General features: G+C 41.6%; 1 protein-coding gene across 1 annotated transcript in view; it reads right to left on the reverse strand.

Moving 5' to 3' along the window:
- MAF (MAF bZIP transcription factor) overlaps positions 1 to 19,094 on the reverse strand; it is a 680,268-nt gene that overhangs the window by 403,858 nt on the left and 257,316 nt on the right. The window contains exon 5 of the mRNA XM_068161626.1: positions 10,585 to 10,678. The gene's annotated coding sequence lies outside the window, so the exon portion shown is untranslated. The remainder of the gene's footprint in view (positions 1 to 10,584; positions 10,679 to 19,094) is intronic.

A 19,094-nucleotide genomic window follows, 5' to 3' on the forward strand; every position in this document is an offset into this window, starting at 1 on the left:
AGACACCCCTTCACTCTGAGCCCAGGTTTCCTCTCTTCACTCCCATGGGCAGTAGCATTTGATGGCTGCAGGGTGAGCAACGGCAGAGAAGGAATTCAGCTGCAGGCTAATCTTTTACTATTACTGCTAGGCTAACCAGATCAATGAATGCTAGTGCTCACCAAGGAGAGGTGACAGGACCATGCAGTCAGGCACAAAAGGAGAGCAGCAGGAGAAGAGAAGCCATTGCACTGGGCAGATGTGTTGTGTAAAAATGATGGTGGAGGAGCAGTCAGCTGGGTAAAGTGAGGCTTGTCTAGAGGTCCTTTGGGAGAAGGGTGAAGGTCACCTGTCCCTGGCTTGTTTATAACTTAACTAAGACAGTCACAATTTCTCTTCAGCCATTTGTTTGTCCTGTATCATTTTGATTTTTCCTTGCAAGCATTTGGCTTGCTCTAGAGCAAGGCTCTTCCAGTTTTTGCATTACCTACAGAAAGCATATTACCCCAAAAGTGGAGGGAGCAGAAACAGCAGAGATGCCTATAGGACAAGGGCCATAGATCCAAGAAGAGCTGCAGCCCATCCTCATATGCTTTTGGGAGATATTCCAGGCAGATTGTGTAAAAATATTCCCTGCTTCTTCCACTTTCACCTCCAACAGCTTTTTAGTGCTGTGGACTTCATTGCTTTCACTAATTTGTCAGTGCCTGTCCTTTGGAAATCTAGTACTTTAAATAAAGAGACTTCCCTTTAGTTATCCTTCCTTTTAAATTCAAGTACATCACCCTTCTGATCATTCAGTCCAAACTCTTTTTTTGACCAAGCATCTCCTTCAGAACACCCTCACTATTTATTGGCATCAAGACTGAAGAAGTGTCACCTCCTATTGACTTGGCAAATATTTGGTCATTCCCTCCAGAAAGAGAATTTGGGTTTCAGCTCACATGCAGGAGATCTCCCAGCACTACAGCAATATATTCACCTTTCCCTTTTTGATGGTGACAGGAACCACATAAGACTCCACATCCCAAAGTCACACATTGTTACTGCTCTCTTTGGTGACTGCCTGAGCACCTCTGGTCCCTGCCTGAACTCTTGAAGCTCATGCATAACTCTGGCCTTTACCCAGCTTTTAAAGATCTCACTTTTGAAAAGGTGAACTTGAAAACCATCAATTGCTCTCCTGCTGAAGGGTGTCGATGGAGATTGTGCTGTGCCATCTGCTCCCAGCCAATTTTAAGCTATTAAAAAAAAAAAAAGACAGCTTTTTCACTCAGTAATTCTTTTCAGTTTGCATTTGTTGCTGTTCTACAGCTGGGATCACAATGTTTTGAAGTAAATCAGATGAGAATTATACTGTGCAGAAAGTACCAGCAGATATTCAGTGCACCTATATTAGGTTAATGTATTCTTCTTATGGATTTATTTTTCTTAGTTCAAGACATGTAGAAAAGAATAGGGAAAATAATAAAATCCTTCCAACAAGTGATTTACTTTATATAAGGGAAGTGTTTATTTGCCCTACTTAGGTGGGGAAAAAACCCAAGTTAGCTAAATGTTACTAGATATGAATATTTGCAACCTCCATTTCCATAAAGATTAGCTGCATATGGCCCCCTGAGTAAACAGTGTGTATTGGCTCATAAGCTCTGCTGGGAGGGAAGCAGCATTAAAAGATGGATCTCTGCTCTCAGTTCTGCAGCAATCAGACTACAACCTAGAGACTAAAAGAAGCAAAAAATGTTTATCGATTACTTCTGCCATAACTTTGTACAGAGAACATTGAAGACCAGCAGAGTGTACTAAACTTCTTCCCTTTAGTTATGAGGACAGAAGCAAAAAGCAACAGGGAAGCTATTTCTTTAAAAAGCATTTAGATTAAAGAGCTACCTAAGCTTGATTTCTTTCAAATTAGGAATTGCTTCAAGCAGAATACTCAAATACTCTGCAAAATGAAGACCAAAGAACAATTCTGTTGACTCTCTGCAGGGTAATAACACAAGGCAATATTTTGTTTCCATAGCTAGCAGGCTGTCTTTGAAGAGAACTGTTCAATGAGATGCCTCCAACATATCAGCCCTTCCCAGCACAAGGATTTACTCTCCTCCCCTGCCCCTCTCTGTGGGTTCACAGGAGTTACTTCATCTTCTCTCTGGACAACTTCAGACAGATACAATATAGGGATGGGAAACAGACTCTAAGGATGAAAGTTGGACGAATGGCAAAACTGAAGTCACAGTTCAAGGTATCCATGCACTGCAGACAAGACTCATGACTGAGAACCCTCTCAGAGTACCTCAGCCCCCTGCAGCTTCTCTGTACTCAGCATAAGTGAACTTTCCACTGACAAAACTCAAGTGAAATCATTACAGATGGTCACCTCATTCTACTGCACAGACATCCACACACAAACCCATGCCCTAAGTGCATATTTGTACTGCCTCATTTTAAGTGTTTAGTCTAAGTGTCTAGTTAGAGCCCATGTTCTCTACCTGGACATCAGAGAGGCACCTCTGGCACAGAAAAATCGAACCACAGTGTACACATCTATATTAGATGTCTAAAACTAACCTCCTTGAAATGTCAGCCTTCAGAAACATGCTCTGATATTTTAACCTTTCACAGCAAGGGTTTTTCTGATGGCATAGCAAGCAGCAGTACTTCAGGCTGTCAACTAGACATTCCAATTTCCCAATTCATAGATTTCTTTGCTGACAGTCCCTCACCAGGAGAAACAAACTGGTGTAACACTTGCTTATGTTTTTGCAATCTGTCAGCTTTGTTCAGATAAGGCTGCTCCTCACCCTACAGTCCACTGGAAACTAGGCTATTAATGAGCGAAGAGCAGAGCATAAAACTAGCAATCTGATCACCAAGCTTCCCTTGTGGATCTGTACTGAAGGCTCTTGCACCTGCTACAGCTGCTCCTTAGCTGCAGCTCCTTCAAAACAATCACTAAGCAGCTCATTTCATAAATGGCTTGGTCTCTAATGAGACCATCTTTAAAGCTCCCCAATCCCCACACCAACACTCTGCACTATGAACATCTATCGTTCCTTTGACACCTTGGGTTTAGGTTAGAAAGGAAACACACGTTACAAATGCTTTCTGTTCAAGTTCACAGAACCTGAACATTTATCAGCTACTCCACTGTTTAAGGCATTATTCATGTCAACAGCATTTTGCTTCCTTTTCATCCCTTCCCCAGAGGAACAGTAAAACAGATTTATCTTTACTTTCTGATCTTTATTCTCCATTGCCACTCTGTGTGGAAAAGCTTCTGCTTTGTTTCCTGTACTTCCAGTTAGGTTTTTCTTTCCTTGAAATTGATCTTTTCTTGGGTGCTGTTTTGTCTCCTGTTAATCATTGCTGCTCTCTAAGGTTCACTAAACTGGCTTTGCCACTATCTTCTTGTGGTTTGTATTACAAAGTGTCTTCAGGTTAAGTTTAAAGCCAGCCTGCATCAAGAAGTACAGGTGTGGTGATCCTCAAACACCAGCAAGTGTTTCAATTATGGCTGACCACCAGTGGCTTTTCTAATGACAGCTCTCTGTTCATTGGGTTCTGTTATTCTCACCCTCAATTTCATGATTAGATAGGACTCCAGACATGGCTGCCTCAGTATATTTAGACAGTCTAGGAAATATAAGAAGCATGAAGAGCATGTTTGGTCATCCAGAAGCTATATATATAATATAAAAACTGAGAAGGGAAAGGGTAAGGGACACCTAGGATGTGTATCCCAGTATCACCAAGGTTGGAAGAGACCTCAAAGATCATCGAGTCCAACCTGTCACCACAGACCTCATGATGAGACCATGGCACCAAGTGCCACGTCCAATCCCCTCCTGAACACCTCCAGGGACAGAGGTCTAATATCACATTACAAAACAACAACAAGAAAACAACACACACCCCACAAAACCACAACTCTTAACTAACAGCTTATTTGTACAAATGTTTGATCAATAAATGGGGACTCATGCACCAAACTTCCCTATTGGCCATTGGAATGTGCTGCCCAGGGAGGTGGTGGAGTCACCATCACTGGAGGTGTTTAGGAAGAGACTGGATGGGGCACTTGGTGCCATGGTTTAGTTGATTAAATGGTGTTGGATGATAGGTTGGACTTTATGATCTCAAAGGTCTCTTCCAACCTGGTTAGTTCTATTCTATTCTAACTGTTATAGGCCTAGACCTCTTGTCAAACAAGTTCCTCCTCTATGTGCTGGAAGAGCATAGTCCACAGAATTTTATTGTGGACTAGAGTTATGCTGCTCCCCTAACACTATCAAAGTAAGAAGTATTACTTTTGGTAGCAGCAAGTTAAATTAATGAGTTAATTAGTGAGTTAATGTGGATACTTGTGTACTGTAAGCAGAGAAGTTATTACAGGGAGGGGGAGGAGGGTTGACATAAACAAGTATAATCCTCAGAGGAATCAGAGTAAAATGTGCTTTTCCTATTATCTATAGCCATTCCTGGTGGCTCTTAAGAACAAATAAGGTTAAAAGTATCATCTATCTTTCTGTATTATTAGGAATTGGTCATCACTGTCCCATCTCCTCTGTTGCTCAATTCCAGAATGTCTGAATGTAACATTAAATTAACCTAGTGTGGGATTCCTCCTCTGTGTCTGTTTGGCCAGCAGTATATTTCAGTTTTGGCTTGAGCCAGTGTAAGTTTTATGGGAATAAGTACATGACTGCATATAGTTTTTACATTTCCTATAAACTTGCTATGAGCTGGACAGGGGAATATTTTTTCTAGAGCAAGTCACTCTCCTGATAGTAAGAGCCTGTCACAACCTGGTATCCTGAACCAGCCCTGGGCAGCAGGGGAGGTCATACTAAGATTCAAAAAGTCCCTTAGAGTAAATGAAAGCAAACCAACACCAAATGGCTGCTGAGTTGGGTTTGTTAGAGCCAATGAAAGCTCAGAAGTGGATTGGAGCAGAGGGAAAGTGAGAAGAAAAAAGGAAAGGGGAGAGAGAGAGGGAGAGAGTTAAGATGTAAGAGAAAAGGAAAGATGTCACCGCTCTTTGGATCCAGTGACATGCTCACAGGCATAGTGTGAGTCCTTAAGTGGTGGGTGTACATCCCAACAGGATCTTCTGAGGCAGGTGCAGCACGTGGAGCCTGGAGTTGTGGTCTTTTTTCACCATTTCTCCCCGCGGGTGCAGGGAAGGGGTTGGGACATGGTCTCCAAATCAGAGAGGTGTGCACCAGGCTCCTGTAGTGCCATGTCTGTCACAGAGTGCTATTAAACAGATTTAAAGAAGGAATTCCCTCCTCCACAGGAATGACCTCTTAGCATTGTTAAGCCAGCAGCTCTTTTCCAGAGCTGTTGAGGCCACCATCCTATTCAAGAGCAGGTATGTCCCACCCTGTCGAGACAATAGGGTTACTAAGGGCTCTCAACCCTTCTCTGCCACACACATTGTTTTGGGACAATAGAAGACTGAGCTAACAGAACCTTGTGGTAAAGTTGACTGTAAGTCTGCTTAGTAGAACAGTGTGGTAGGAAACCCTACATCTTCCCCACTTGGGTAATAGAGCCAAAATCTCCTTTTTGACTTGATGCAAAATTATTTTGAGCAACAGCTGGAAGAGTTTCACCATAGCATGCCAGCACCACACAAAAGCATAGTAGCTGCAAGCTAACAACCATCACCATGTCACTGAAGTGTTGCCATGCGTCTGGGTAACAAAAAAAGACATTAAACGTGGGTTTCACCATCTGACAACTGCACAAGGTCAGCAGCACAAATGAAGCTGTACTGAGCAGTCATGTCACTAAAAGTTACAGCAAGAAACATGAAAATCAGACTTCAGACATCAACATTCTGGCCTTTGGTTTAAGCAGCTCAAAGCCCACCATGATTCAACAGCCATTAGTTGTCAAACTTAACAGAAGTCATTATCACAGCTAAATAATTCTTCAGGTCAGAGGAATGGGTCAGTTCCAGTTACAGAGATCACTTGAATTTATTTCCATCTGGATTAATATCAAGTATTTAAAGATTATTCTAACTGTATGGCAACATAGCAAACATCTTTTGACCCAAGTGACTGTCTCAGTGGAAGCATAAACAAAGCCCTAATAGAAAACTTTCATCAAGGTTTAGCCCTCAAATTTAACTATATTAATCTACACAGAGGAATTGCCAACATCTGGAAGGATTCCATCATCTGTTGTGTCACATTTTGCTCAATAATTTGCGCTTCCCAGTTCTTATTTACTTCACTAGGAACTGACTGGCCCTAATCTGACACAGAAGACATAACTTGTATATGATTTCCCCCCCTATCCAGGGAGTCCCCTTTCAAGCACTGCTGAAATAAGCAGGTCACATGTGCATTTATATAAAACAGATAATTAGCAACACAAATTGTCTTCATGAGACAAGATTTGCTAAATAAATATGGAATTCAGTGCTTTACAGTTAAGTGCAAATAAAATAGGAAAAGTTTACAAGGTCCTTAAAAAGAATGCTTCAAAAGTTTGAATTCTGTTTCCCATCACAAGACAACATTAGAGGGCCAAAGAGATTCAAAGGGTACTGTAGGACTAACTGGTATGGTTTTACATGCACCACTTATTGCAAATGGCAGTTAAACACCTCCTTCCCCTTCACTCAAAAATGCATCCTAGCTAGCATTAAGAAAGATAAAGGAAAAGCAGAAAGTATTTAGAAGAAGTGTTCATATGTGTGGCCTTGGATTCCTAACAAAGTGAGACCATACATTTAAGGCAGCTTGCCAGGAATTGCACCATTGCATAGGACAGTAAATAGCTTTGCAGAACCTGAAACAACAGCAAAACCATTCTCCTAGACATTGATTCCAGCCAGTGCTGTGCCACACACCAAGGTTTTCCTGCCACTCACAAAGCAAACAAATGGACAGTGACTGAACAGTGCCTCTTACACAGCTGGCCCATGCCAGGACAGCCCTGACCACAACATTTCCTAACAGCCAAATAAGAAAAAAGGAGAGGAAAGAAAGAGAAAATCATGTGCAACTGTGAAGGAAATCTGGGTGGTTATAGTTGGCCAGCTCTGTGAAACAGACAAAAACTGCAGAAAGGACACAGACAACTTGAGAGAAGGAAAAAGGACAGCTCAATGTAAGCAGTAGGTATCTGAGGCATCTCAAGAGGGGCTAGTCCATGGCTGGCTCTGAAGAGTGACTTAGGTTGGACTACCAGATCCTTGGTGGCTTCACTCCTCAGATTTATCTTTCAATTTGCACTGTCTGCAGCACTTTTGAAAACATATGGTAAATGGAGATGTTCTTGAACACATCCCATACAATAAATGTTTTATGTTGCATAATAAATAACCAAATTCAATTAAGCTCAGCATAGGAGCCATATTTTGTAAGCATTGTTGGGAATTTTAACATCTACCACTTTTAGAGTAAAATATTTTGACATAAATTTTGCAACAGAACGTGAAGTTAGATGGCCTGAAGCCTCCTTTCAGCTGCAAGAAAAAGAATCTGCATCTAATTACTGCAGTGATCCTGAGAACAGGATCTTAACTTGTTACTGGTGGAACCTAGAAATCACTCCTCCTAATCTTTATCTTCACAGCTGTGGAAATTACACACTAGACCACAATTGGCTTGTAATAGATTTTGATACAGTGCAATTTAGGTGGTTAAATCCTAACTGCAGTGGTCCATTTTTCATTTTGTATTAAAGTCTTTCAGACTGCCAATACTTAGGAAGAAAGCTGGGGAGGCTCTAGCAATTGAACTTCTGCCTTCTCAGAAAGAAGCAAAGCTACAATGATCAGAGTGAAAAAGGATGCTTGACATTCAGCACAGAGTAGAAAAGTTTTCCTCTGTTTGGGCAAGGGTTTCTTAGGGTGCTACCTTCCTGCTCCACTTCCCCAGCTGTATGCAGCATGTCCTCATTCCATCTGTCTGGAAGGTCTGAAATGTTGATAGTCTTAAAGTAGTGGTGAGGTCAATTTTGTTGGTTTTACTTGTGTTGCTTGGTTTGTTACTAGAAGCTGGGTGACAAGAGAGAGGAATTCAAATGAGCCTTTTGTTTGGAGGAGTATTTGAATAAGGTTCCCACTAATCTGATCTGTGAAAAGACAAGAGCTTGCTACCAGGAGAGCGTTCATTTGACAGAAAGGTGGGAAGCATTTTCAGAGAACTTCACTGGTGGATTGAAATTTATTCACTGAGCATGCAGAGTCACTAAAAAAATGACTAGATCAAGCTTCCCCTTACTGAATTAAGGAACTCTTATATGATACACAGTCACTAACAAAACCCACCCCAACAAGGAGAGTCCAACCATCCATGGTGAGAAGATTAGGATGACTAAAGCCTAAAACCATAGGAACACAACTTTTATAAAGCTTCCAAGCTCAGGTTCAAGACTGCAGTAACAGAGACTTCCATCACATGCCTATCTTGTTCCAGAGTAAGTCTACCTCTCAGAAGTGTTTTGTTTACTTTCCCTTTGAACTCTGCTTTGCTATGCCCTGCTGGAAGCAACGACTGGAGTTGGGTACAGTACAGAGATGAACCTTGCCTATAAAAGTAGGTATTAGAAAGCCTGTCCTTGGAGATAGCACGCTTATTTCCTACCCTGAATCTCCTCTGATGACTACCTACTACATTTCTTACACTAAATGTGGTATTTCAGCTATTGATACTGTGGTAACCACTGCTGAATGACAACTTGACAGTGGCATATACTTAAGGCATACAAAATACTCTGCCTGCAAAGCAGGCTATGACTGTTTCCAGTCCTCCATCTCCCTTATGTACTCTCAGTCTACACATTAACTAGAAATCATTTTGTAATTCTTTATCATTTCACTGAAACAGTTCAAAAGAACAATAAAAAAGCTTCAGTTTCTGGATCCTTTGAATTTTTCACTCTAGTCAGTGGAGTTCCTCCAAGTTTACGGTGCAAACTATAAGATGCATCTCTTGTGGTTCACCCAGGATGCTGCTTGGGAAAACTGGGAACCTCACAAATGTTACACTATTGTTTTTAAATGAGCTGGTAGTTTGGTTTCTTATGATATATGCAGGATGAGAATGGAAGCTATAGCAACCAGGTGTGGACAACAGTAGAAATTTCAGTACTGGAAAGTTGCCCAAGATAGCTTGCAGAAAGGGACTGAGGATGAAACCTTTATTTCTGTTCTGATCTTCATTACTGCTACTGCCATTTCATTCTTTCATGCTCCCAATGCCACACTTATCTGGCTTGTTACATTTTATATCTGCATCATAAGATTCCCAGGTCTGGAACAGCTCTTTGCACCTTGTCTGTACAGCACGTTCATACAAGATGAAAGTGTTTGATCAGTTACCAGGAAGATAATACCAAAAAGTGTCCTTTACACAGAAGCCAAATACAGCCTTCAAAATAGTTTGTAAATAGGACTCGCACCCCAAGTTCTCAAAGAAATACAAATTACACTCAAGGACACTAACCAGACTGTTCCTTAGTAACAAATCCCTTCCTCAGACATAAGACAACCAGCCAGAGACAGCCTTCAAACACAGGAGAGGCTTCAGACCCCAGAACTGTCCAAGAAAAATAAACTGTTTTAGAAGCAGTGAACTGAGATTTTAGCCAATTTACACTGGGCACAGCATCTTGACCAACATAGCAGCCTTCCATTCCACTGCTCCTCAGCTAGAACTGTTTGTTTGGATGTTTTGAAGTCGCCTTAGGATTAAATGCACCTACTGGTGCAGACTGAAGTTACAGTGTGCTCTAGAGTCTATGAAGACTACTCTGTAGAACAGACTATTAAGAGGGCCTGGGCCCCTTGGTTGCACTCCCATTTGATTTAGAGAAATGAAAAGCAGCACCAAACAAGGAAAATACCAGGTAATATGATGTTTCATGTTGCTACATTACATATTTCATAAAACCCAGTAATAACAGAAAAAATACAGGAATAGAGAAACCTTCCTGATGTTCATGATAACCTGCACCTCCAGCATTAGCAGAGCTGTTCAGGGTTTTTAAGCCTCATGCTCCCATGTAAATATAGTCTGAGGCAAATAGCAGGTAACTGATGTTGCACCACAGCAAATCCCACGTCAGCTACATCCCAACATTGCCCAATAACATCACCACCTCTCAGCCATCAGATGCTATCAGCACTGCTCTAGATTAGTTTTCTGAGTTTTTTTCCATCTTTGTAAATCTGGACAGAAGGTTAGTTTAGGTCATATCATCAATACAATGAGTTTAGCCATTTCTCAGGCTGAATTAGGGACCTGTACCTTTATCACAGGAGCCCAGTTTCACCTTTGTTACAGACACGGAGTGCTTTGCTCTCATAGACGTTGTTAAATTTAGCTTCAGCTGCATTTTTACAGCACTGTCTTGTGTAGTAGGGAAAATACGGTTTAAGTTAGGCATTATCTATGCATGTGGGGGCTTGTTTGCAGGATAAAAATGTACAAGGCAGATTGTATCACAGTGAAGCTACAGTTATCCCAGGCTAGCATCCTGGAAGCTCACTAGTCTTTCAGTGAATGAATGGTTTTGCTGGACACACTGCATACGAAGTGACATGGTCAGTAGCAAATTTCTGACAGCAATTTCACATACCTCAAACTACTGCTCCAGCAGAACTTCCTGGCTGCCATGCTGGCCGACAGCAATCCTAGTGAGGGGCAATCATGACCTCTTCAAAACACAAACACTAGGAAAAAAAGAGAAATAAAAAGGGCTAAGTACCCAAACGAATTTCCACACTGGATGCAAGTGATGAAACAAAGTGAGCTTTCAGTTTTAAAAGGTAAAGGAGCCTCACATAAGATTTAAAGACAGTTTGGTAGGGATAAGTTTCACAGCAAAAAGAATTGCTGCATGAACATTCATTAATTAATGGGTTGAAAGTATTGCACACTCATCAGAAACACATTAACATGAGATCTGGGGTAGGATAAAAACACCCTTCCCAGTTCTGCAATTGGAAGGACTGACAGCTAAAAAAGCCCACAGCCAACAACCAAAATTCAAGTGACTATGAGGGGTACATGAAAGTGAATTCAATAATACCAGTACCAACTCAAACAGTCAAAGAGCCTTCACCTCATGCTGCTGGTGGATGTCCACATACATAGTGTATTTATACATCTAACTCTCTTAGCTCTTTCAAAAACCCCATGTGCAGTGGTTCATGATAACATAAATTGTACTCATTTAGTGTGCAAGCCTATGCAATACACTGACAGGTTTCAAAGCCAGAGGCTCAAGCCCAGTCCCAGACATTATTTAAAACCAAGCCACAAAATCTCAGCCTCAAACAGGCATGTTTCACCAGAAAGGTGATGATTTAAATCTACTAAATTTCACACAGTAAAGGAACTGCTGAAACTTGGTCTTTAACCAATGCCTGGAACAGACATCAAATTGCAGGGTCTGAGATGAGAAAGGTTCATCCAGAGGACACTGCAACAGGTCTGAGCCCAAATAGGTATAAACAAGCAAAGGGAGCTGTACAGCTGCCTCATTATTATACTCAGGTGGCCAGAAACATATTTTATGTCTTGTGATGCTATGTACAAGGGGTGGGAAAAACAGTTCCCCATTACTATGTGGAGATTTTAAAGATCAACACATCTTCAAAAAGTGTGAAGGGGGAAAAAAAATAAAGAAAAATCAAATTAAGATCCTGCTGATAGCAAGTTTATGTTAATTCTTATGTTCCTCTTGAATCAAAATCAGCAAGATTTATTTTTGGAACAGTTGGAGCCTTTAAGACATTTTATCCCTCTCCTGCTCGGTGATATCACACAAGAGCCACGTGCAATGAACTCAATGTGCACAGGCATCTGAAGACACTTCTGCAATCCCACAGGGTTGGAGTGCTGTGCTCCATGAATCAAGCAGTTGCACCCACTAGCAAAAGCCCTGCTGGGTAAAGAAGTAAAGAGATGCCACTCTTCACCTTTTGCTTTCAGGCAAGGTATTTCTAAAACTAAGCAAAGGGCAACGAGGCTGGTGAGAGGTCTCAAGCACAAACCCTGTGAGGAGAGGCTGAGGGAGCTCTGGGGCTGTTTAGCCTGGAGAAGAGGAGGCTCAGGGGAGACCTTATTGCTGTCTACAACTACCTGAAGGGTGGTTGTAGCCAAGGGAGGATTTGGTCTCTTCTCCCAGGCAATCAGCAACAGAGCAAGAGAACACAGTCTTGAGCTGCACCAGGGGAAGTTTAGGCTGGAGGTGAGGAAAGGAAAAAGTTCTTCCGAGAAAGAGTAATTGGCCATTGGAATGTGCTGCCCAGGGAGGTGGTGGAGTCACAGCCCCTGGAGGTGTTCAAGAAAGGATTGGATGTGGCACTTGGAGCCATGGTTTATTTGTCAGGAGGTGTTAGGTAATAGGTTGGACTTGATCTCTGAGGTCTTTTCCAACCTGGTTGATTCTATGATATCCATCAGGGAAGGGCAGGTTCAAACCATGTATCTTGGAGCTTGAACCAATGTGGAAGGCTCCACCAGCCCTGCTACAGAGTATGATGAGTAACATCATTCAAATACAAGGAGATAACAACAATAAAAAAGTTAAATAATATTTCAGTACTGAAATTTTCAAACAGGCATTAGGATCTCTGGTTCATGAATTATTCAGATGCATAAACTACACATTAGATAAGTCATAATAAATCCATCATTTAAAACACAAGTCTTGAAAGAATTGGCCATCACCAGCAGTTAAGAGCCACTCCAAGGAAGCTTAGGCCTGGAACAACCTTCTCAATGGCTCATTTTAAATAGAGGATCTTAAATTAGAGGAGATGCTAAGCATTTGTAAAACAAAGTAGTTGTGGGATTTCACAGTTTTCTCAGAGTGTTTCATAGCAGTCAATCACAAATCATCACTTGCCACATGGACAGCTTAGGGAAACAATCTTTGCCTACAAGTTATCAACATAACTACACAAAATGTGACCTGTCCCAAGGAATTTACCTGCAAAGGAGAAAATCAGGAGGAGTTCTCCTTTCTTGGAAACCACCTGGAGTTTCTCTTCATTTCAGTGAGGCATGAAGCACCCAGCCTCATTACACTAGGTAATACACTTAGCTCCCCAAACTTAGTCTTGACAGTAAATTGTGCTTCATAATCAGTCAAGAGTAGCAACATCAGATTTCACCAGATCCACACATTCCATTATGATTCTTGACTTATTTGAGGTAAGCTTTCACACATTATGCTTAAGCCATCAAATTCTAGTTAACTCTGGGAAACTGGGTTTACTGCCACATATGGATTATTTCTCAATACATGGCTTTAAGGCTCTCTGTTAGAGCTTCTGCTGTCTTCTTGCTAGTAAGGCAATAGCATAGTCCAGGCTTTTTTTTTCCCCCCTCCGTGAGGTAAGCATAACATTAAAATAGCTTAATCAGGTCCTAGTTATTTTCAGGAAGTATACAAAAAAAAAGTGATTAGAAGCTTAGTGTGGTCTACCAGATTACCAAGGTATTTTTATGTTTAATGTCAGTGGATTACTCTACATTAACAACATAATACAAATTAATGAGGCAATCTGAACAGTCAATGCAACACTCTCCTTTTGCTTAATTGCATATAATCTTAGTTTGGTTCAATATAATACTAGCTGCAAACAATTAAATACAGCAGTAAAGCAGTTCATCAACCTTAAGGAAGATCCATGCCAAGTCTTCAGACCTCTTTCCCTCGAGGTTAGAAGTTTGAGATCAGAAAAATACTGAATCATATCCCTACTTGGAGCCCCATTATCTTTTCTTTAGTTCTTCAGCAAAAATTGATGAAGCAACCTAACCTCCAGATTTTTACCAAGCAGTATGAACAGATTCATCACTTGGTATGAATCCACATTGTTTCCCTGGAGTCAGTGACGCTGTATCAATTTACTTAAGCCAAGGTCTGGGCCATTACTTTTATCTATTCACAGCTACAAGTACCAGATAACAATCCCTCAGGGCTGGTTTGGGTTTTTTCCAGATCAGGATCACACACCTGTTTGATCATGAAGAGATTTTACATGTTTTATTGGCATAATAATTTGATACTATTGAGAACACTGGATGAGTATTAGCTTTCATTTTTTGTCCATTCTAATTCACCTGTGCTACAGAAGTGCATGGTATGTACTCACAGAGCTAGGAATAATTAAAAAGCTAAGAGAGCTGTTGGGAAAATTGTCTCAACTGATCATTAGCCATGCCTCATCTCTCTAGACAGATTTGAATAGCATTTATCCCCATCTTTTAAATGAGGCCATGAACCACAAGGACCACAGGTGCCAAATGAAGGTGGACTAGAAGCTTCTCAGACACGTAAGTCCAACCAAGAGCCCCTAGCCCCTAGCCCCAAATCATTTAAGTGCTTTCACAAACTTCTCACAGCCTCTTGTCTCATCCCTTCTAGAACGCATTTCACTTCCACCTGACACAGACGTTCATCTTTCTCAACTACAGACAACACAGAATTCCACGTATATCTTTGGACTTAAAGATTAGGAGGGTTGAAAGTAGGCTTTAAGAAGGTAGGCAGCAGCTAGCAAACACAAAGAGACTGTAAAAGTAAGTCCATCAGCCTTTGTTTTTCAAGGCTCCTTCTCCAGAGAAATCATTATACTCAAGAAAACTTAATGTTGTGAAAATACTGCCTTAAACACTGGCTACAAAGCAAACGAGAGAGTAGCCTGAAAATGCATTTATATAGCAGACCCACCCCCCCGCCCTCCTCCCGAAAGCCAAACTAATTTTACTAGGTATTTAAGAAATGTAAAAACATGCTTACAATTCCCAGAAGCAGGTCACCTCAAGGAGCAGCTCAGGGGCTTAGTGATTAAGCAAAATAATTCTTGCGATCTTCTTTCTGCACCTCAAAACTCACTCCTACGGCACCTACTAGAATTTTCTACCCCAGATCACCTGCTTTATACCCTCTCTACAGGGGGTAATTGGGTACAGCTGAAGCCAGCACCAGCCTCCCACAATTGGCCATCCTGACAACAACTTTGGTGATTACCGACACCTGTGGTAGATGTTTAGTTCAAGCAGAACATTAACCTTTCCTGCGCCAGATATTTAGCCCCCTGTCTACATACATCTCAGCACAGCCTCAAACACACGAAAGTATTCCACTGAAAGCAGCCTGCTCCTCATTAGCAATTTCACAGAGTCCGAAAATAATGATGTGACAACAAACTCAACAAAATTTGCTCTATGGTACAACAAGAAATAGACAAGATTTCCATATTTTTGGAGGACAATTTACTGTACTTGAAAGAGAGAAATTTTTTCTGTTTACATTAACCGCCTCACTATTTGGTCCAATTATTCCTACTACTTCAGCAATCATGTTATGCTTGTTCAAGAAGAAAGAAATAACAACAGCTTATCTTGTTGAGAGCAAAGAACAAACAGTGAAAAATCAGTGGATGCACTTAAGCACTACAGTTGTTGCTATTGTGCTAAAGAGATGATTCATGTTCTCATAGCAACTCGGGTGAAAGAAAAATGCTCTTCTGAAAAGGATTCTGTTGTAGTGGTTAAAGAACTCTTGAATAATCAAGCCAAATTGAGAGGGGAAAAAACATTTCCCTCTAAAATTATGTGCACTAAACTCAAGGACATGTTGATCTTTATATTATATTGATCTTCATATGTATCTCAGTTAATAAGCTGCCACTCTTGCATGGTGTGATGGAGTTCATTTTTCCTAACAGCAGCCCTCACAGTGCTGTGCTGGTAGTGGTAGCTACCACGGTGTAGATAACACACCAGTATTTTGTCTGCTGTTGAGCAGTGCTCCACAGCATCAAGGCTGTCTCTCTTACCCACACACCAGTAGGCTGGGGGTAGGAAAGATCTTGGGGGGACACATGGCCAGGACAGCCGACCCAAAGTGACCAAACAGATATTCCATACCATACGACGCTGTGCTCAGCAGCAAAAGGTAAGAGAAAGGAGGAGGAGTGGAGGCCACTCATTATTACAACGTTTATCTTCCAGAGCAACTGCTATGCCTACTGAAGCCCTGCTTCCCAGGACGTGGCCAGACATTGTGTGCTGATGGGAAGCAGAGAATATATGTTTGGTTTCTCTCTGCTTCCATGATCAGCCTTTGGTTTGGCTTTGTTAAACTGCCCTTTTCTTGACTGATGTTTGTTTTTTTCCATCTTACTTTCTCCCAAACTCATCCTGCTAAGGAGTGGAGTGATAGAGCAGCTTAGTGGATGCTTGGTGTTCAGCCAGGGTCAAGGCACCAAATGGTATTAAGCAAACACAAAAAATAGACAGCATCAAATATCAGAAAGTGTTTTAAATGAGGTGAATCTTCCAGCCAATGTTTGTGGCAACTGAATGCTTATGGGGGCTTGCTACAGGAGGAATCTGTATCAGCTATTCAAACCCAAATACTCATCAGTCAGATCATTCACACAAATGATTACTACCATCTCTTTACAAACTGCCCCATACACTTTGCATTCACATGGCTAACTGACCACAAAAAGCAAGCACCACATCTTCTCTGGCACTGCTGCCACACCATGTTCATGTGTCACATCGCTCTCGCTGGATGCACATCACAGTCACAGCACATTGTGGAGAACTGGCAGGAGGGACAGAGAAGTTTGAGTGGACTGTGGTCACGTTAAGCTGACTTCATGGTTTCAATGTACTGTGATCTTGTCCTCACCCATTGAGGTTTACACTGTTATCACAGTCAAAATAGATCACAGTTTGCTAGCACATCACTGTCATGCTTTATTCATGCTGAATATGCTTTTTTCCCCTCCTTCCCCCATCCATTCATGGCAAAATGTCTTTCACAACACACTGGGTAAGTTGCTGCAGGCATGGAGGGCAAGCTTGTCCTTGACTTGTGTTTTAACTCTCTCCTTTGTGGCAAGCTTCAGTTTCAAATAATGGCCAGACTGTGGAATTAAGAATCAATATTCAGAAGCACTGGCAAGAGAGAGGTGGCTTAACTTCCTGACATGTGTCAGCATGACAGCAAGTCAAACCTAGACCAGGTAGCATCAGTTACCAGCGCTACCTTCTGGGGCTGCTCCTAGAATAAACTTCCTGAGAAAGGATAAATGCATTTGCAATCAGCTTCACTTCCCCAGCTTTACTCTTGTTTCCTTTCTCCTCATATTCCTCTCCCTCATCATCCTCCTGTCCTCTCACTTCTTTTCCCTTCTTCATTTCAAGGAGCCTCATTTGTCACCTCTTCCCTATGTCAGAGCTGTGTGTGACCAGCACCATACCCACTTCTGGCAGCACCAGCTGGAGGCTGTTAGGATGACAAAAAGCCACAGTGGGAAGAAGAAAGTTTATTAAGCCTCTCGAACCAATAGCTGGGAAATGAATTACTGAAGAAATTAGTAGAATCCCACCCAAATGAGGAGATCCCAAAAATATGCCTTTCAATATTACCAAGGTATGTTCCCCATTATCCCTGTGAGAGTGGATTCAGTTGGTGGCCAACAGCTGGCTGCAAGATGGGCTGCAGCCTTTAATGTTTATTTCCTCTGCAAATTTGTTTTGCAATTCTGTAGCCACAGAGCATTCTGTGAGTGACCTTTAATTAATAGTTTCATCCATGTAACACTCAAGAGTATCTACCCTGTTAGTAACCAGCATTTTGAAACTAAAGCCATATTGGAAAATCCTTTCAAAAGTTCTCCCAGCAAGTTTTGACAGCTTTAATACAGAAAGTGGGGTGGTAGCAAAACATTTATCAGGAGATTATTACACTGTTTCCTTAAGCTTATCCAAAGCTTTTTAGGAACTTTTTTTGAATGCCCTGTGGTTTCACCATCCTCTCTCTACATTAGCTGGGGTTCTGGCAAAGAAGCACAGCTGGGTATCAAAGAGCACCAGAAGATGCTGGATTGACTCAGGCATTGCTCCCACTGGAATAAAGCTGCTGTGACTGCTGCAAAGTCCTGCTGGCAAAACACAACTGCAAGCTCAGCAGCAAGCCCTAGAGCTTCTGGTGGGTGTGCTGCAGCGATCTCCTCTGGATGTACTCGTTAATGTGGCTGTTCACTAATCATTTTTAAGACTATGGCTCAAGCGTGTGCCTTACCCAGAGCTCTCAAGGTACCCAGAGATATATCTAAACCGACATGCAAATAGAAGCACTGCCCAGTTAGGCAAACAGATTTGCATTTCAGTAGGGCTATTACATATTTTTTTCAAACATCTTCAAAATGTGCAAGTAGCTAAGAAAGGGGGGGGTGGAGGGGTGGGGAAAGTTCCTCTGCTCTATTTTAGTGTCATGTCAAAACAAATAAAATAACTTTCTGTGGACCAGATATTGACACACAAAAAAACCCTGCTCCAAAATGAGATTAATCCTTGCCCTACATGCAACAGCCTAGTCCCTGTCTTACCCACTTTCTACTGAACAACCCCACCAGGCAGTAAACTGTATTGTTAAATTGCATTGAGGATGTATTTGTAGCAGAACAGCCTCTGCAGAAGTGGGGAGCGTTTCTGACATGAACTTTTCTCCACTCATGCAAGGTTTGGGAGCTCCTACCCTTTTGGAGTGCTCAAAGCACTTTCTCCCATACACAAGCATTTCAGAAACAGGCCAAAATATCTTCTAGCTAATTTTGGTTTCCAGAAAAGTTAAGCTGCATGCATATGGCTCTATTATGATTAAATGATGCAGATCTAAGTACTCTGAGTTTACAAAAAGAAAATGGTTATGAAGTGACTGTTTTCACTAGCTCTCTTTGTGTGCTTAGAACATAATTAACTGGAGGACAGGCTTGCCCTGGCACAAGTCAAAAATGATTTAAACACAGATCTTTCAAATTAAATGTTTGAAAAGCCTGCTTGTGGGTTTTCTGGCTTTCAGGAGGGCAGATTCACATGGCAGGATATGCTGGGAAGTATGGGAACAACCCAAGAAAAGCCCATTCCTTGCTTGTCCATCCCTGGAGCATTACAGCAGATGATTCACAAGGCTGAGGCTGCTCCAATTTACAGTCAGTGTCAGTGTCACTTCTCAGCACAGTAAAGAGAAACTTTAATATGGCATACTTTGGTCCAAAGGAAAGAAATAGTCTCTTAGGTGTCAGATAGATGACCTCATGTCGAGCATCA

The sequence above is a fragment of the Melanerpes formicivorus genome, unplaced genomic scaffold (genome assembly GCF_026170545.1).
Source record: "Melanerpes formicivorus ecotype bairdi unplaced genomic scaffold, bMelFor1.0.p_v2 SCAF_59, whole genome shotgun sequence".
Taxonomy (NCBI): domain Eukaryota; kingdom Metazoa; phylum Chordata; class Aves; order Piciformes; family Picidae; genus Melanerpes; species Melanerpes formicivorus.